This window comes from Aotus nancymaae, unplaced genomic scaffold (genome assembly GCF_030222135.1).
Source record: "Aotus nancymaae isolate 86718 unplaced genomic scaffold, 86718_ANA_hifiasm-v0.15.2.pri h1tg000029l, whole genome shotgun sequence".
Taxonomy (NCBI): Eukaryota; Metazoa; Chordata; class Mammalia; order Primates; family Aotidae; genus Aotus; species Aotus nancymaae.
In genome coordinates this window covers 72,109,295-72,131,064 of record NW_026988442.1, presented here as the reverse complement: position 1 = coordinate 72,131,064, position 21,770 = coordinate 72,109,295, and positions in this window count along the sequence as shown.

Here is a 21,770-nt window from a genome sequence, read left to right as displayed (position 1 = left end):
TTTTGAAACCTTCACTTCCATTCATAGTCAATGGCAATTTAAAATTTATTCTCTTCTGGGTAATGACTGAGTCAAATGCACAGCTCTCCTTCTCTTTCTCTTACCTGGGGTGGTTTTAGTTGTGAGATGGTAGGGGAAACTTCCGCCTGGCTCACGTTTCATTTGTGTCTTTTCTTTGTGTCCTGACGACATCTGCTTTGCTTCCCCCATTTTTTCATCAGCTTGAGCTTTCTGTCTCTGAGTCTGTGACCTTCAAAGCATGGCCAATTGCTAGGTCCATCTCATCTAAATCTTTCTTGTCTCAGGCTCAGAACCTTTATTTCATTTGACTTTCCTCAGGACTTCTGAACCTTATGAAACCCATAGCTGTTTACCCTCCATGATCCTAACATCTCTAACTTTAGCAAGCTTCCCTTGGAACTAACAAATTTGTCCTGCAATGCTAGAACTTCATGACTTCTTCAAAATCCTTACCATTTCCTAGAGTATGATAAGGATGACTGGGGACTGTAAGGCAACTCTCCTGACCCCCAGTCTTTCTAAGCCCATCTTTGGGTTTTATCATCTACAGTTTCTACTGTCCCTCCCCTGAGACTTACTTAGGATACTGTCATGACTTGTATTCCCCTCAGATAAATTCACTCATCCTTAAGGTCCCTGTCTTTATTTAAAATTTGGATACTTCATTTATCATTGATTTTTGAAACACTGCATTAAAATATTACTTATCTTGATGACTGAATGTTTTGGTGCCCCCTTAAATGTAGCACCCAAGACAAGTGCCTTGCTTGCTTAGTGTCAGCAAGCTCTCTTTTTCCAGTGTTCTCTGTCTTCTTCACAATCTTTGAAATATAATCTCATCTAAGTGGGAAACCAGCATTTAAATTATCATTTGTCATCATTTCCTACATTTATCTGTAGATGATCTTACTGCTCTGCTTCCTTTGGAGCTTGACTTTTTGACTCTCAAGATCCTTTACTCTTTCAGAAAACAAACAAAAAAGTTAGCTTGCACATTAAATGTATTGACTTTTATAACTATTGTTTTCTACCATAAGTTTTTCTAAATAAACATATTTGGTGGCTCAATTGGTTTTATTTTATTTATTGATCTATTAATTTATCAGTTGCCAGAGACAGCCACTCTTTCCCCAAGGAAATGCATATATAAAGCAATGATTTATTTTTTTCCAGTGGAAAAAAATGTTAATGTTTTAAAATATTATCCTGCAATAGTTATAATAATAACTAAGATACGACTAGACTAAGTAGAAAACTAGTTGGCTAGTATTTAGTTTCTACAATGGCGATAAACAGATAATAAAGTAACTTTGTAAAAAGACAAGAGGATAAGGAATGACCAACTTGACCATAAGCTCCTCTGAAGTCTGGGATTGGGTTTTATATATTTTAGCAGAAAGAGGAGAAGTAACTAATATCTAGTCAACAAGTATGAAACCGTAGTTGATATTTTAATTATCTCGTTATTTCCTGCTTAGTATGTTCCTTGGCATCTTAAAGAAATCAACCAGAATAAGAAAGTCAGTGGTTAGAATATATGTTTTCTCCAAGTACTTATTTTATGCAAAGGCCATTGGTTATTTAAAAATAAGAATTTAAAAAAAAATTTAAGTTAGGCGTTTCAATTCAGGTTTCATTTTGAAATCAAAGGTGAAGTAGAATGGAAGTGGGAGGAAAGGGAACAGAGGCCAGATAGAGAAAATAAACCTTCTGAATTGATTTAGAAAAAAAGATAATAAACCGGACAGAGAGCATAAAATTCCTGCTGTCTATAGAATAGCTAGCTGGCTGCCAGTTCCAGAGGAATAAAGAGCAATGTGCAGCCAGCAATAGATGTGTGGGCGGCAAGACAGCTCTTTGGGAGTTATAAGGTTAAGGAAATAACTGTGTTTGAGGCAGAATGACAAGTGACCTCTTGCTCATTGAAAGAAATCTGCATGAAGGAGGATTGGAGAATGTCCTGAATTCCCCTCTATGTTCTTCAAATAGCTAGTGGCTTATTGTTATGAGAGCCCTGAGACATACTTTCAATGATCATTTATCCAGACAGTTGAGTTTTTAATGAAATACCATGACTCCTTTGGGAGAGGAACTTGAGGACAGGGAACAGTCAGGACTACAAGCAACTCCCACTACGAGAAGTGTTCCCTGAGAGCGGCTGGCACTCGGTGCAAAAATGGAGCACTTAGCCTTACATCTTGATGCCTGGCTGAAAGATGGGGATTTCCTTAGGGTACTTTCTTTTTGAGTCTACCTCTTGCACCCCTACACTTCATCTAAATGAATATAAAATAAGTTGACAATGGAGAATTAAAATAATAATGAGAATGATAATGAGGATGTTGTCTTTCCTGTGGATTTCAGCATGATCTTATAGACTTTCTTAATGAAAAAGAGTAATTCGCAATGTGTGTTTAATGTGACTAGCCCCAGATGTGAATGCTTTTGTTTTTGTACTTTAAGTGAGAATTTTCACATTTTTCATTTATATGTTATTTACTTTGAGTCACATTATTAAATGACTTAAAGCACTTCCTCCATCTCCACCATCTTCATCATTTCCCTAATATGATAAATGAATTCAGATTCAGACAGTAGATGGTGCTATTATTTCAAAGACCATACAGTACTTAAGACTTCTAGATTCTCTTAAGACTACAGGAAACAAGGGAGAGAAAAGTAGAAACTTGACTGACATCATTTTCTGGTTTACAGAGGTTATGAAGTGGAAAGTTTTTTTTTGTAGTGACCTACTCTGTTCCTTTTGGGAATAAAATAACAATCAAAATTTTCTTTAGTGATTAATAAACTCTGGCTGCCTAGAACAGAAAAAACACCCACATTTAATTTTCTCCTTGAAGTAGCAACAGTCACAGATGCTGTTGCTCATACTGACTACCATTACAGACAGAAAGCAATTCACAAGCATTCAGCAAAGCAGAAGATATTAAAATGTAAAACACATGAATGTGAAGTTTCCTCAAAAATACTGAATAAAAGGTTTTTCTAATATAAAGCAATTTATATGTAAAACATCTGTAATCACAAAGCACCTTAAATATAATATTCAAATGCAAGCAATAAAAACCCTGTATCCAATGATGATAAATCAACATATTAAAAGCTTTCCTCTCCTGGCAGCAGATGTTCTTTGAAAGGGAATTGGTAACAGATGCATACCATAGAGGGGGTTCAAGCAGTGGTGACACAGGCAAGGGACTGCATGGGGCCAAAGCTACAGTTGGATCATAGAACCTGCAGCTAAAGCACAATGGCTGTCAAGGTTCCTAAAGAGCAACACTACAAGTTGTCTCTTTAAAACCCCATTACTCAAAATTAATAGCCATTGATGGAAATCCTTTACCTGACTCCATGGCAAAGGCTTAGGTTCTTCTCATTTTTCATGCCCAAGCAAAACATATGGTGTTGGGCAGGCTTAAGAGTGAACCAAATTTTCTGCCTAAATTTGCAACCTCAAACGCCTAAGTGCAATGAAAAGTTTGAACTAAATGAATGGTGATATGGTGAAAATGAAGGCAAACACTGACATTCAAAGTGTCTGGATAATTAATTACATCATTTTTCATTTGTATGATTTTTTCATCAGTGGGCCAGCTGTAGTTTCATTCATTTCTAAGAAATACCGAGCAGTGTTTTCAATGTTTTTTTAAACACTTAAGCTCCCAATAAAATAATTTCAAATTAGAATATGACTTTTAATTGTTTAGTGTTTTTTATTACTTCAGCATTGCTAATGTCACTTTGTCCATTGCATGACTCCTACTTGTGACTATTATGGAGGTGGGCAGTGGCAGGGAAGAAATCTTTGCCTCACCTGTTGCTAGGGTTGTGGCTGAGAACCCTATAACAGAAGACAACTTAAAAGGAGAAAAGTTTACAATTTTATTTAAGGTAAGTTGTACATAACACATGAGACTTAACAATAAAAACCCAGAGAAAGAGAAGAAACTATTTTTATGCTTAGGTTCAATGAAGAGTGGACTGCTTTAGGAAAGTATGATTGTAAAAGGGGGTATAGCCTAATGGTAACTATCTAGGGCAAACTTAGGAAGGCCTGTTTGTTCAGAATTTTCTCTATGTCCCTGTGTCTTCAGAGATAAGGATGTTCCCTTCCTCTAGGTATAGGGAGGGCACATCTTGAATGAGAATCTTATGACCTGTTCCAGGAGAAGGTCAGAAAATTCTTCCTAGGTTTCATGACCTGATTTTAGGGAGAAGGGTAGGGAGCAGTGAAAATGACCTTCTTGCTTCTGCTGTTTCATCAAACGTCAAGGTGGCAATATTTTGGGGTTGGCTTGTCCTAAACCCCATCACTATTATATTAATAGAATTGCATGAGTAATGTCAAAAATAAATACTATGCAATTTTTAGTAGATTCTTTTAAAAGACTTGCTGACATAACACATTTTTCATAACACATTTTTTTCATTATTATCTATATGTGGCACTTTAAACCATCGCCTCAAATTTCTGGGCATTGCTATCATTGATGTCTATGTCCCCTTCCTTTGAATCTTGGTGAGTGTTTGAACAATAGAATGCCGAAAAAAATAATGCTGCATGCCTTTGACATCTGAGGCAAGGTTAGCAGGGGCCTTGGAATTTTGACTTAGATCTCTCAGAATACTCACTCACTCTCCACAAGTTTCTTCTGTACAGCATCTTCCTCAGAATCCATATGGCACATTAGGAGAAGCCCCAGCTGCACGAATAGGTCCTGCCTTAATTAGGTGCCCTGGTCCATAGGCCCAGCTGGCTCCAGCCTTCAGGTCATCCCTGCCCAGGTATCAGAATGGGAGAAAAGCTTCCAAATAATTCCACTATCCAAATGTTGTCACTTGAGCTATTCAAATCATCTAAGCTGAGGCCCTATTGTACCTTTTTTGAATATCTGACCCACAGAATCACTGAGCATAGTATGTGTGGATAGGCTTATTACTCAGCAATGGAACACTGGAGCACTATAGTTGGTTTATAAAAAGTTACAACATTGTTACTTGTAAATTGTGAGGATATTCAGGTGAGTTTGCTTAGTTTTAGGCACTTTCAATATTCCAAGTATCTCCTAACTGGTTTTCTTCCATTGACTCTCCCCTCCCTCCATCCAAACAAATTACATAATTGACATATATTTCCCCAACACGTCACTCTGCCTTTGCCCTACCCCTAAATACTACTGTGCTTTTCCTCTGCCTCCAGTTCACACTTCTTAGCTGGATATTTACTGACCTGCTTTTTCTGTCATGTATGTATACACATTTATATCCAACTACTCCTACAAATTGCTGACTAAATCCCATAAATTTCAAGTGAAAACAAGAACAAGACCTTCCAGGGTTTCTTTCAAAGTACATGTCCACTCGACCAAGTCCACCTCAAACCCAAGCACCCCCTGGAGGATAATGACCTTGGGGCTTTATGGTTGTTCATGGGTTTATGGCCTATCTTTAAAATATAATGAAAGACATAAGATTTAATTAAGAACTGTAAATGTTCATGTTATACACGTCGTTTCTCAATATGTTTCCTTTTTCTATTTTGACTATCTAGGATACGGTCTTCTAGTGTTTCCCCTTAGTTTATTAGAATCAGATTCTGTTCCTGTCAAGCAGCATTTACATTCTTTCTCTCTAGATGGCCTTCCTAGCATTAGAGAAGATAATATTTCCGGATATCATATACTGAACACTCATTAAACACCAGGCATTTTGCTTCCTTCTTTACTTACCTCTGTCGTGTAGTCACTCCACTTTCTCAAATGCTTTCTAAGCCAATCATTTGGCAATAGCCATATCTCACTCCTCTCTGTTTATCTTTTTTACTATTTTATTTTCTTGAATGTACAGTATGACCCTTCAGGGATAAGGATTTTGCTTTTAAAAATTCCTTTGGTGGTTCTAGGATATTTGTACAATGAAATTAACATTGTGTGTGGCCAATAACAATTTGTAAGGAACAATCCAGCTAAAATAAGTTTCTCAGTATATTAGTAATTAGTCTATTCGAATTTATAGATGTCTTCGAATATTGGCTTCTTTCATTATATTAATCAGATGCTTAAATGGTGTAATGAGATTTAATTTTGTTAGTAATTTTATAATTTCACTGAGGCCATTTCCAACACAAGTTATTCTCAGAGGACTGTTCTTATATGATGAATTAGTTATACATTTTCTTAGGATGAAAAAAAAGAACAATATATATTTCTTAACTTCTACTGAAGTGAATGAATTTATACAGGATTTTGTTGTTTCAACGTGACTACCCCTACTTCATGCCACTAATGATACACACTTTAAATGAAGAATTATCTCTTCCACAATACATTTACAGAAATGTCTAATAAACATTCATATTCATGGTATTTTTTAGAAAGAAATTAGGTAAGAAGTTAGAAACTTTCTTTAGTTAGCAAGACTCCCCCATGCTTCTGTTCAAAGAGCTTTAAAATTGGATAAATCTCATTAATTTCAGAAAATAGTGTATCTTTCAAACCGCAGCATACATTTTAATATGTTAAATTTCCTCACACTTTCCATTTCACTCTTTCTTTTAACACTTAATGCTACAAATACAAACATAAAAATAGGCTTTTCATATTTTTATATCACCAGTTCAATGAAATATTGCCTTATGTCGTTAAGGCATCCTCATAAGTTCCATGAGAGACAAGAGATAAATATCATGTTGGCTATAGGGGTGTTGAGAAAACTTTTTTGGAATGTTAACTTTGTTGCAGATCTAAGGAAAGCAGAATGCACTGGACAAGTAAGATTATTTTACTTAGGCTATAGCAAAAGGGAAAGCATTCATTAATAAGAAATATCTCAAAACAAAGGGGACTCAGGGCTGGATAGAGGCTGTGTGTGGGTCTTTTCTGAGTCACTGAGGAAGAGTAGAGGTGGGTTTTATCTGGGAATATCCAAGGACAAGGGTGATGAGGGATGAGAGACTATGAGAAGTGAATACAGGCAATTAGGAAGGAAATCCAACCACTTTGTGGTAGGAAACAAAATATCTAACCCTTGGTTGAAATGCCACAGTGACAAATATGGTCTGGAGAAAGAAATGATTTTATTTGTATAAATTAGAGACTGTGGAGAATGGGCTTCTAATTATTTAGCTTCCTTTACTCCCCTGGCAATCCCCTAACTCCCAATTGAGGATATAGGGTTATAGTTTCTTTAGAACAACAACAACAACAAAAAAAAAAAAAAAAAAAAAAACAGAAATGAGAAATAAAACAGTAAAATAATCAAGAGAAGAAATAATGTAGGAGGGTTTTGAAAATGTCCTTTGAAAACGACTGTGTTGAAAATTGTTATTAAACATTTTATAAACAAGATTAGAATTATAAAAAACAAATGGAAACGTGATTCTGCCCACAAAGTACGAATAAAGGTTTTAATGTAATTTCCAGAAAACATAGTCCATATACTAATTATTCCCCAAGCTCTCTTTTAACATAGCAATGAAATAAGAGATTGCACAGAACTTCACTTAGTGCCAGCTACGCTTGCATTACTTATAACTAAATGCTAATTAGCAAGACCTCTAGACTACCAATAAACAGAACCTGCTTCACAAAATCTGTGGGTTTTGGTTGGTTCTTGCGGAAAGCAAGTGAGAAATGGAACACAACTTTGGGCACCTGCCCATTTCCTCTGTCACCAGTATTCTCTTTCAAAGGGTCAATGGGTGATTTATTTAAGGAGACAAGCTATGAGTTAGTATAACGGAGTAGTAATTACCCGCCATTGTGTAAGTGTGTGAAACACTGGAAGAGTATGTAAAACCGTATAATAGATGTTTCTTGCTCTATATGCATTTCTAACTTAGCTAATTATTCTTTTCCCTTTTACAATCACTTTATTTTTTAAATTACACCTTTCTGATTGATTCCCTCCCACTCTCTCTCTTGCTCTCTCTCTCATACACACCCCACACCCACATAGGCACACACAGTTTCATTAAATGTCTCCAAGATGCATACTAAGACCAACTTATTCATAAATGTCTCCAAGATTCTTACTAAGAACAACTTATCCATTATAGCTTCATCTTCATATCTAACTTACCATAGATGAGGACACTGAACTATACACTAATGAAATGCCTTGTGCAAGATAACTTGGTGACACATCTAATACTAGAAGCCAGAGTTATAAACTACTACTGTTAAAAAAAAAAAAGATAAACTGTAGCACATTAAAGGAATGCCAGATAGAAGAAAGCTACAAATGGCATACAACTTCTATCAATGGAAGTAAAATTTAGGCAAAAGAATCATGGATTTGCTATTTATTGTTAAGTATGACTCCCTCATAATTATGGAAAAACAATGCCCAGTGAGGACACTTCCAGTTGTGTTGACTATTTTTATTTATTATTTGTCATATCAATTTATTATGTTAACAATGAACATCCTATTTATATCTGTGCGATTTGTGTGAAACATAAATACAGCAGAGTTACTTCTGATGAAATGTAAGATGAATTGGCCTTAATGGCAGAATACAACTTTGCTCTGTCAGAGTACACTGTGTCACAGTATATATTTACTACCATTTCAAATTTTCAGTTCAGTTTTAACATGTAAAAGCAACCTTCTTTTTAACATATAATTTAAGTTGTATAATCAGGAAATTTTATTTTTAATGTTAATATATTTCAGATATATAAATATAGACATATCTTATTGCAGATATACACAGTAATAGCTTTAAGTTTTGTTTCCTGAAACTTCCACATTAATTTCTTAAAATTAACACATTTGAAAAAAAGTTATTCATGATGAACTGTTAAATGTAGTAATATAAGATTCCAGGTAAAGATTAAATATAGACATTTCTACAGTGCTTTTAAAATAATAACTGTGCCATTGACAACTAATTCCTATCATGCAGCTTCTTATCTTAACAAGAAGCCATGTTTCCACTGTTTCAAATTTATTCAGAAAACATGAATATTTTAAAATTTATTTAATTTCGTTCAATACAATATGCACTATGACAGAGTCCAAAGTGTGTGAATGTCAAAAAGAGATATAACTGGGTTTTGGAAATTCAGGAATATATAATTAACAAATGATGAGGATAGCTAAGGGAATAAAATCATATGAGAAAATGACATAAATGAAATCTGTGAAATGGGAAAGCAGATGAAATATTTAAGGAATGGTAGCTGCAGAGGATGATGATTACCGTCAGTGGGAAGGCTTTTGGTAACCTGATAAGCGAGAACCTTAAATGCCAGACAAAATTTTGAGTACCACTCTCTACACAATAGAAGACAGTGCAGGCATTTGAAGAAGGAAATTGTCAACTTCATTCTGTTTAAGAAGGGAAATGTGACAGCTATATGCATCATAGATTAGAAAACATGCGATTGTAAGTAAATGCAGCTATTAGGAAACTATTAGACTAGTCCTGGCGCACGGTTTGGGACCACTGGTTCAGAAGCACTGGAAATAGAAGAGAGATCACAAAAACAAGAGGTATGAAAAAGGTCTAAGACTAAGAGACAGGATTTCTGGGCTACGAGAGTGGAACCTTCAGAATGCTTCACTCAGATATTTAAAAGCGAGTTAGGAATCAAGGCTTAAAGATGTGAACTTGGGAGTCGTCACTAACTTAAAAGTCAAAATTGAAACTCTGAACTTACATGATGCTATCAAAGGCGAAGTGTTAAGCAAGAGTAGAGAAAGGTGATATTCAAATGGTGAGGAGCTTAACATTAAAAAGCAATTAGAGAAAGAAGCAACAAAGGCATCTACAAAAGAATATTCGAAAAAGTATGAAAAAATTTGGATGAGAACAGTTATTAGGAAAGGAAAACGTAGAGGGTGGAATTTTATAAATTAAAGTCATGAATATATTCTATAATTTTAAAAAGTAAAGTCATGAATATATCAACTGGGAAGTCACTGGTTGCTTCTAAGAGATCACTGTCAGCTGAGTTTTTCCAGACTGTGTGGTGTGTGGGTATATTGTGAAACAATAGTGAAACAAATTCCTGTTTTTGGGGCAAGTAATTTGGAAGTAAAGTTGAGTCGGTAAAAAAGGATATTTTAAAAACATAGAGAAGTCCGATTTCAAAATATGTTTTGTCTTAGCCCAAGGAGTGAAGAATGTAGAAAAACTGTAGAAAAATAAAAAAAGAAAGATGACTTTGTGGCAAGAACATAAAGAAAATTCAAGGTGGTGTTGTAAAACACAATTGAAAAGGGGAATACATATGTAAAGTGGCATGTTTAAAAATATAGTAATTAAAATAAAAATACAAAAACTTTTTTTAATACAAATAGTGTGATTGAAGCAATTTATGTTAAATGATGTCAATCAATGTTATTCTGGGAGAACAAGAATAATAAAAATTATACTAGGGACCAAATAATTATGGGAAATGTTTGGAATTATAACTCAGAAGAATGGAATGGACCTTACTTTGAGATAAATGCTAGAATTGGGTAACAGCAGAGCTGCCTGGTAAAGGCCATTGATTACATGAATCTTAATTATTCTGTAACTTTCTTTCTACTGCAAACAGATAGAAGGAAGAGAGAATACAATGAAAATCACAAAACACTCTCATTTGGAAGATAAATCATTCTAGGTGAAAATTGGCAATAGAAACACTGATCAATTTTAGATCACAATCTCAAACAATATGTGGATTGTAAATAGACTAATAATGAAAAAAACACAGTAAACCCATTCCATATGATACTAAGTTGTGTAAGGATTTTGTGTTCTCTGCTAAGTTGTTAAACTCCATAAAATAATGACACTGATTTGGACAATTCTCTGATATTCTAGGGTAGAAGACATGGTTTCTTCAGCTAGTTGTCCAAATCCTCACCTTTTCCAAGATTTTTAAGAAGGAATAATTTTTACATTAATATGAAAAATAGCTAAGATCTAACACCAGATAGAAACACTGGGTCAACATTGGCATTCTGAGTTTTTATCTAGCTTTGAGTTCTTGTGTACACGAAGTCACCATGCCAAGTGGTGAAGAACACAGATCTTCAGTTCAGTCTGCCTGGGTGGGTTCCACCTTTACCACTTTTTAGTTGTGTACCTGTGGGGAAATTACTGAAACTCTCAATTTTCTCATCTGTAAAATTGAAATAATTAAAGTATCAAACTCGTAAGAGTCATTGAGCTTTACGTAAAAGATTCCATTTAATGAGCAATTCATATCCCATAGTAAGTACAGAGTAAACACAGACTTTTATTAATGCTATTATCATATATGACATGGAAATTATATTTGTAGCATTATACCTTTAACTCTGACACTTGTCTTGAGACCTGTCATCCTCCATTCCTTTTTAACTTCCATTTAAAAAGATATTACCAGAATGTAAATTTCAAGAGGGAAATAATTTTTGTTCAATTTTGTTCTCTGTTCTCGAATCAGGACTTAAAATGGTCCCAGATATATCATAACCTCTTAATAAATATTTCTGAATAAATATGTCCCATTTTAGTATTTTAAATCGCATATGAGGATATAATTGGATCAATATGCTTCTCTCCACTTTCCCGTGTTTCATTTTGTTGACAGAAACAAGTTTATTACTAATAATTACAGCTAGTCAGTTGCTGGGCTTGTCCTGTTAGTCAGATAAAATAGATAATTCTGCTAAGACAGAAAATAAAAATGAGGAGACACGATAGAAATATTATTTTAACTGTATAGGAAAGTATTAATGAAGTCATTTAGTCGGACACATCTTGTTAATTCAAATGACCCCTTCAAAATATCTTTGCCTCAAAGACACTAGGGGGTTCATATGAATGATAGAAGATGCTGAAATAATTCTAACAGAGAAAAACAAATCACTAGAGTTTCTTGTGCTATCTTGGCTATTTAGAAATAATCACAGGAGTCATTCTGTACTTGAATGTCATTTATGTTAATATTAAGTAAAAATGTTCTTAATCTTAATGAATACAGTATTTATAATGAATGACATTCTTTCCATTCCTCCTCACATTCCTGTACCACCCCACTATTTCTCAAAGTGAAATGCTTGCCGTGTCATAGTCAGTCAGGAGAAGAATAGAAAGGCTTGGTGTAAAATTTTAGCTATCTGGATTGATGTATGTTGGAGTAATTATATTCTGCCTGTCTAAAGATTTTATGCTATTCGAAATGGAAAAACTGCTTCTTTGATTTAAAATTTTGAGAAATGTGACTCTGCATAGTTATGTCCTTGTTATGTTCCACTCATTGGTTTAAAAAATAATAATTCAGCTATGATTGGCTGAAAAAAATAACTTTGAAAAGCTTTTATTCTTCTTTTCTAGCACATCAACGTTTATCTAAATGACAGGCATAAGACTGTCATCACAATGCAGGCTACTGAATTGCCTTTAGCTATAGATTTTTTTTCCCTTTCCCCATGGATTGTCTGAGAAGTGAAGCAACCATTTCACTGGAGAAAGTTCATTGGAGAAAGGTGAATTTACACAGAAGAGTCAATATTCCATGTAGCAAGTAAATGAATCATGTGAATCTCACTAAATTATACTACCATCCTGAAATCAGCCATTGTGAGAGCCCTGTGTACACCTTCAAAAACGTTCCTACCTTTGACAGGTGTTCCTTTTCCTCTTTGATGTGCCTACTATCCTAAGTCACCATTGCTTAAATACCACCCCCAAATCCATCATTTCTTCTAGAATCTCTCAGCTGAAATTTGAGCATAACCTTAAGCAGGGAAGAGAAAAATCACCAATATTTAAAACCAAACTGAAACATATTTTCTTTTTTTTTTTCTTGCTCTTGTTGCCCAGGCTGGAGTGCAATAGTGCAATCTCAGCTCACTGCAACCTCTGCTTCCCGGGTTCAAGAGATTCTCCTGCCTCAGTCTCCCGAGTAGCTGGGATTGCAGGCATCCGCTACCATGCCTGGCCAAATTTGTATTATTTTTTTTTTCCAGTAGTGATGGAGTTTCATCATCTTGATCAGTCTGGTCTCAAACTCCCGACCTTTGGTGATACACCTGCCTCGGTCTCCCAAAGTGCTAGGATTACAGGTGTGAGCTACTGCTTCTGGCCCCGAAGATTTTATAATCAGCTTTATTCTTCAAAGAAGATGATTGGCACAAATATAATGAGAAAAATCTAGTAAGAAATTCCATCTGTTCCCCATCAACTAGTCTCAGGGTCAATAGGATTAGACTACAAAAAGACGGATTAACAGGAGAAAAGATATTCTTTTTTGTTTGTTGTTAATATTATTATTACGTGCACAGATGCCTTCATAAAAAGGAAATGAAGATAAAGAAGTGGCCAAATTTGCAGGCCCATATACCATTTTAAGAAAAGACAACACATTGTGAAGTGACAAGATAAAAGAAAAGAAGGCTTGGGCTTCTAGGGGTAATAATTTGTGGAAAGATAAAATATATGGGGGAAACAAATGGAAGATGAGGGTTGTTTCGTATAATTTAGTTTGTGCAAACTCATCTTGGTGTCCTTTCAACCTCCAGGGATAAAGGTTGTCTTCCCGGTAAGAGAGAAGACAAGACTTTCACAAGGGAAATTTAATTTTTGCTTTTAGAAGATAGTAAAAGAACAGAGAGATTGCTTTTCCACAACTGCTTTCAGCTTAAAATAATTCTTATGCTAAAGTAGGCTATTCTGATTTTATTATTTTGGCTCATTATATATGTATATGTATATCATATATACATATTTAAAAATATATCATATATGTATGTATCACTGTGTTAAATATCTGTATAATTGATGGGGATACTAAAACATTTCTTTTATAAATCTCACTTCATCAAATCCTCATTTTATTATAAAGTAGATGTAATAGTAATATATATTTTATAGAAAAGATATCTTAAAGAAATTAGAACACATATCTAAGAAAATATAGTGAAAATTGAGACCCTGGAAATCAAAATCCTGTCCAATTCTAGGCATATTTCTTTACACCTTTGCAAGATTATCTCTTATGATGCTATGGTTGAAGCACAGGTAGAAAGTTGTATAGTGAGAAAATAGTGGATTTTCTCCTTTTATTTGCATAGCACACTGATTATTTCCTTTATCAATATAAGCAGTTTATCTTATATAAGTATTAACATATTTTTATTATCACTTGTACTACAAGCATATCATGGGCAACAAAGTGAAATAAAATTCAAAGTAACTGAAATAATTCCTCTATGCTTGTTACAGGTAGACATCAAAGTTGGTTCTACGGTTTTTAGTAGGTCATACAAAAATTGAAAATATAATCTATGACGTGATACACAGCATCCAAAATATAAAAACAAACAAGTGATTCAACACGGGCAACATTTTTCTTGATACTTTTGTAAATGAGTTTTCTTTCTCAGGAATATTCACAATTGGCACTGTGAACAATATCTTCACAGTAGACATGAATAGTTCATCAAGCTTCTTCATATGGACTGAGGGCAAGCTACCAAAGCATAGTTCAGTAGGAGCAGAGAACACTGGCAATATGGTGGTAGTAGTGATGAGGAGGAGAGAATGGGAAGGTTGCCAAAGCAATTCCGTGCAATCCAGATGTACAGTTCTTTATTGGTCTACATAAGTTCAAGCCTAGATTATTTTAGAGTATCTAGAGAAATGGATTTATTGTAATACATTCAAGAAAATTTTCATGAATATTTTCTCTCAATATAATGGGGACTTCCATAGCTCTTGAGCAGCAATGCATGCTAGATTATATCACTAGAATATTCTCAAACCACCTATTATCCAAAAGACAAAATCTCATCATTAAGGATTTTTTTTCTTTAGGTATTTCAGTTGCCTCCTTTAGCTCTCTCCCCTGACTTACCCTATCTGTATGAATACATATTATATTAAAAAAATCAAAAGGAAAAGCAACACCCCTGGCCCCCAAATATTTCCTGAAGAATCAAGATAGCTCTAAAATATTTGCAGCCAAAAACTGGCATTTTAAGGTGGTTTGCTGTAGTGTTCGTCTTTTGTTCTTGTTTGTTTTCTTGCCAAAAAGTGGAAAGGAATTAAGTGGTGATAAGGGAGGTCGTGGTACAGTCATCAATCACCCTCTTGGAACTGCTCCAAAACCTCCATCTGTATCAATTCGAGAAGGAATGCTGAGATCTTCTTTGTCCATTTACCATATGGTCTGGTCTATCTAACAACACCCAAATGGCTTAAACAAAGGAACGATCATTGTAATTCCTCCCATGATGTCAATATGACCACTTATTCTGGTACATGGCTATAGATCCTATACTTGGTATAAGCTTAAGAGGAGAGTCATCTTCTTCCATTAGCTTTGACACTTTCATTTCCATGTGTAGAACTGGCTCAATTTAGTTACTGAAGTTAAGGAATTATTAATACATAATTTAAAGAGGGAATTGCTGAATTAAGACAGGAAAGGCTGCCCATTACAGTCATCATTCAGTCTTGTAGGATTTGTCTAAGAAAGCGAGTTTTGGGGCTCAGATACCTAAAGTCTTTACTGTTTACTTTATCTACAGATTATATCCACGGATGTGATGGATATTTTTGCTCCAATTCTGCCAGGACCCATTAGGGGGTGGGGGTGGGTGTGTGTGTGTGTGTGTGTGTGTGTGTTGCAGGGGTAGGGGAGACAGGAAGAGTGAGTTGAGGATATATATCTTGCCTGTTTTCTCCTAGAAATTTTGAAACTGGCCAGCCTTCTTTTACAGGGACATACAGCTAAAAGTTTTCTGGCTTTCTTATTTTTTTCCCCATTAAATATTGAGAAGAGTGACATAAGATTGGGTGATTTTGTGCTACTTGAGCTTTTAATCTCTGCCATCCCTGCCACAGATGTCCAGATAATGTTAAAGATGAATCACCCTCCCTTGAGAAAGTTTTAATGCTTTAAAAATTTTTAAATTATTTATTACTGTTACTGTTTTTTAGAGAACTTGAATACTAGATATGAGTAAGAGTGAAAGAACAGGACAGAAGAGAAAGAGATGACCAGAAGATGGTAGGTATTTGAAAATAATAGCATGTGTTATTATTGCTGGTGATGCAATCATGTCATCAAATGATTGGGTTTGAGTGGAGAAAATAATTTTTATTTCTAAGGAGGGCAAGAGATTGAATTTTTAGGCCATGTGGTTTGACGTTGAAGTCTCTAAGAATGATGGCAGAATTGTATGAAAAAGACATTTATCCAGGTGAATGAGAATGCTATAGTTTAAACGTATCCCTCAAATTTCTTGTGTTGGGAATTTAATCCTCAATGTCATAGTGCTGGGAGGTGAGGCTTAGCAAGAGGTGATTAGTTCATGGGGGCTGAGCCCTCGTGAATTGATTAATGTTCATTATTGAAGGAGAGGGCTAGTTATCACCAAATGGTTTTGTTATAAAAGTAAGTTTAGTTCCCTTTCGCTCTTTTGCTTTCACCCTCTCTTGCTTTCTTCTACCTTTTGAAATCTGATTTTGAAATGGGATGACACAGCACCAAGACACTCACTGGATGCTGGTGCCATGCTTTTGGATTTTCCAGCCTCCAAAAAATGTAGCTCAAATATGTTTCTGTTCATTATAAATCACTCAGTCTGTGCTATTCTGTTATAGCAACATAAAACAGACTAACTGTATTAGTCTATGTTCATGCTGCTAATAAAGACATACCCAAGGCTGTGTAATTTATAATGAACAGAACTATATTGTGAGATTGGCAGGCCTCACAATCATGGCAGAAAGTGAAGGAGAAGCCAAGACATGTCTTACATGGTGGCAGGCAAGAGGGTCTGTAGGGAACTCCCTTTTATAAAACTGTCAGATATGGGTGTTGAACAATGAGAACACGTAGACTCAGGGAGAGGAGCATCACACACTGGGGGCAGTTGGGGGTGGTTAGGGGAGGAACAGCGGGGGGTTGGGAGGGTGGGGAGGGATAACATGGGGAGAAATGCTGGATATAGTATACATCTAAAGTAAAATACAAAAATAAAAAATAAAAACTCTCAGATCTCATGAGGCTTATTCGCTATCACAAGAACAGCATGGCAAAGACCTGCCGGCATGATTCAATTAACTCTCATTGGGTCCCTCCCATGACAGGTGGGAATTATAAGAGCTACAATTCAAGATCAGATTTGGGTAGGGACACAGCCAAACCATATCACTAAGGTAAGGGAGAAGGCAGAAGAGTAATAAAAACAAGGAGGAATAATCTGATAATATGTGGAAAAATAAATTAGAGTTTGTGAAAATGGAAGGACAAGAATTAATTTTGACATAAAAGTGGGTAGCATAAAACTCCTTATAAGGCCTAAGCTTTGAGGCTTAAGCTGACCTGAGTGTGAAAAGGGACAGAAAGCATGGAAATCTGGGGCTTCAGGAGATAGGCCCATTTCAGCTATAAGTGTTTAAAGAAGAGTTTCAGAGTATAGAAAAATCTATTCATGACAGACCTTGAATCACAAAGGGCAGAATAAAAAGGGTTTGGAGAGAAAAGGTAAGTATAGGAGACAGGTCACAGAATATGTTTGGAGACATATGGGAATAAATGTCTGTGTGAAGCCTGAAGATCTAGAATGCTTGGACTTTGTATGAAGACTGGGGTGAAAGGAGAGGTTATTAACAATGCAGTTGACCTCTGACCTCGGCTTTTAAGAAAAGCAAGAAGAAACTAGATTTTATTGTAGTGGGATTATCTTTCAGACTGAAAATGTTAGGGATATTTGCAAATATATAAGAGGCAACATCTGTGGTGAGTGACAAGGATGACAGCCACTGTTCACCCAGTTATTGTAGCAAAGACCTATCATTGCACTGTAAATTCTAGATCCATCCAATTCTGCAACTGATTAATGCATAGTTATTTTTTAAAAACAGTACCATCACAACCACATGGAATTAAAAAATTTAAAATATTTTTGCATAAAATGTTTTAATCTTTATAATAGCCCTTGATATCAAGTACCACAATCTTAATTTTTCAGTGAAATAGCTGTGACTCTTTGATACTAAGGTTGTCGGCAGTCAAAACATCACAAACCTAGAAATCTATTCTAGGTTTTTCCAGTTTTAAAACAAATGATCTTTTCAACCTTTCCAAATTGATTCCTGCTTTATGATCACAATCAATTTCTAATCAAATACATTTGTCACATTACTATGGTAGTTCTTGAAGTGTCATCCCAGAGACCAGTACTATCAGCTTTTACTGTGGATTTGTTAGAAAGGTACAGTCTCTGTTTGCCTTGACCCACAAAATTAGATAACCTCAGCAAAGTATTCAGAAATATACATTTAAATAATATTTAATAATATTAATAATATTTTGATGTATGCTAAATTTTGGGAATGACTGCTTTACTCATAAATAATCATAGAACAAATAGGACATGTTACTAACACCAAATCTTCTCTTTTTGTGCAACTATAGTATTTGAGCAATTGCTCATATATAATAACAACATGATTTTCCCTGCAATTCTAAATTTCAACTTTGCAGTAAAATCCTATGAGTGATATTGTTTGGGAAATGGTCCCTCAACTTTTTATAGCTGCTTGGAGATACCCTATCCCTCAAAAAACTATCCAACCAGGGGTCAGGTCTTAGAGAATCACAAGTTGACTGCATCTTTTGTGACTTTGTCAGGTCTTTCTCATGATATTTCATTCTTCATTGACCTCTATTTTCAAGTTATTTTCTCTTTCATGCCTCCAACAGACTTAGATCTGTTTCTAGGTTTCCTTCTCCCTTAAGGAGATGTGTATCCAAGGCTACAGTTTATTTCAGCAATGAGCCTCAGGAAATCTTAGCAGAGAAAGGTCATCACGTCATTACCTGCTATCAGATATTGGTATGCTGATATGAAAGTTTAGGGACAAACTTGATAAGCACTGATATTACTGGAAAACACTCTCTAGCAGATAGCAGTGAGCAAATTTATTCTGTGAAATAACTTCACTGAAATGAGGTTTTAAAGGTTCTGACCTGAATGGCCAAACAGTTTAAAAAATGACACTGTGCCTAGCATAGGGTGAACAAAGAATATGAATTGACTAAATGAATCTATGAACACATTTCCAGAATCAGGAATTCAGATCGCATTCTGAGGAAAGAAGGCAAAAGGCTAATACATCCTATGACAATAGGTAAATATGGAGATGCAAACAATGTTTTGAAGTAGTAATCATATTTAAAAATTATTGTTAATCAAAAATAATTTTTCAAATAATCAGTACCCAATAAATGTTCCTGATAAAAATTAAAAACACATTATTAGAGAGTATTGTTTTCATTTACAGATCAAGGTATTGAGAATTAGGTTAAGTTACAGCATTATAGGATGTTCATTCATTGGTTACACCCAAAGGTATAAAGATTCTGCATTTATATGTACATAGGCATAGATATCCAGTAACCATTTTGTATTCACTTTGTATTAACTGTTTTATATAAAAATGTACCGAAAATATCATTTCTGTAATTATACAAATATAAATTCATTATTTGGATCCTTGTTTTTAAGTATTTCCTAAGAGAGAAGAAATTTACATGGTGGGAAAAAATATTTAAAAAACCCAGAAACAGAGGTAAACTGAAGAATGTTAGAGGCAATAATGATATACAAACTCAGTTATTAGAATGTAATTGAAGATTAGAAAGCTCTCTTGATTTCCCCAAAATTACCTGACATAGTTTGAATACACAAATAACTGATAAAGGTAAATGTACTTTTGTGAATAATTTTCATCTCTGCCGTTCCCTCCATCTAATTATTCTGGGCCACAGTTGCTTCACTTGTAAAATGGAGAAATAATAAAATAGCCATGTGCACAAAGTGCTGGTTTCTAATTTAGTTTTGGGCATCTTGTGGAAAACACATACTGGAGTTTTCTTCTTATAGAGGAAAATTAAAACTGTTTGTATTGAAAAGTAAGTTTGTGATATCTGTCTGAGAGCTTATAATATCTACAAGCCCTCAAACTGGAAGAAGATATGTGTCCTCCACATGCAGCAAGGGTTATTATGAAGTACCTTCTGTGTGAGCACTGGGTTCTGACTTTCATCTAGAAAAGGAATCAGAAAACTATTGTTGATCCTGATTACGAACTCAGTAACTAGAACTGCGCTAAGTATTCTCTAATGCAGTACTTCATTTAACATTATCAGATGTAAAGAAAGTACTTTATTTGGAACTACACTATAGCTGTCAATATTAAGCAAATGCTGTGTACTTTATTATTTCCTCTTAACTTTTCCACGGTGAAAAAAATGAGTAAGTGCCTTAGGAAAAGGGAATTCAAAGCACTATGCAACTACACAGAGTTATTGTCAGTTACCTACCTTTTCATAAACCTAGTCCCAAGTGATAATGAAGGAGGCAAACTACATTGGATCATAAATCCTTTTCATTCATAGATGACCAAACCTCCCCAAAGATTCTCGAATCTCTACCACCTTTTTAGCTTCCAAAACCTCCTCTTCAAGCCTCTCCCACTCTGAATAGGCACTGAAACAAGGGGAGTTGCTAAGAACAGTTGCAATACTTTGAATGTTGGTGATGATAACAACTGCTGACTGTATTTACTGCATTTATTATAGTCCAGGTGTATTCAAATTAAATGTCTGGCATTAAATATCTCATTTAATCACCATATTGGAATAGGTGGCATAACCATATATATATTCCATATATAAAATTTCATAAAGGTTGAATAATTGGCAAAAGACACAGCCAATAAATAGAGTTGTCTGAATACAACCTCACACCTTCTGGCTGAGAGTTGGAGCCTTTGCATCTATCTCCTGAGGCCTTTAATTATGCATGTAAATATATTGATGATGTTGGGCCTAGACCATTTTTAGAGCATTTTTTTCACCCTTAAAAAATTGGGTTAATCATAATATTCTTCCTCTTTAATAGAGTTCTGTATTTCCAAATTATAACTTCTTTATAGTCATCAGGGAGCTAACTTTATCCTGTCCTAGAACCATTAATGGAGCTGTTAACTAATTTAAAATAAGCATGAGTATTAAGTAAGCATTATGTGTGCACTTGGGGTAACTGTTTTATATAAGAATGCAGCAAAAAATCATTTCCATAATTATATATGCAAGTAAAAATTCATCTTTTGGGCCTTGTTTTTAAGTATTTCCTAAGAGAGCAGCATAAGTTTGTAAAGAAATTTACATGGTTGGAAAGAATATTTGGAAAGTACAGAAATGGAAGCAAACTGAAAAATAGAATTAGAAGCAATAATGATATAACAACTTAGTTATTAGGAGGTCATTGATTCAAGAAATATGCTTGAAACCCAGGTAAGTGGAGCTTACCTGGGGAATCTGTTACTAAAACTGACTTGGGAGACATGATCAGCACTGAATACTATTTCTGATTTGCCTCAGTAGAGAACATGATGTCTTCTCTCACTTACCAACTGTAAATTTCTTGCTAACATTGATAGTTTAAAAATAATTTGCATTTTATTCCATCATCTGATAAAATATTTAAATCTCAGGGCAGTCCTGGCTTTTTGAGTTAACAAATAACTTTGTGGTATCTGCCTGAGAGCTTAGAATATCTTTTTTTTTTTTTTGGTTTTCACAGACATTTATTTTAAACCATGAAGGCAACTCCACACTGAGAGTTGTACGTTGATAATGACTGCACGTATATTTTGGTTAGAGGGAAGCACACTGGGAAAGTGAGCGGAGTAAAAACATTCACAATATTCAGCAGCATTTGAAT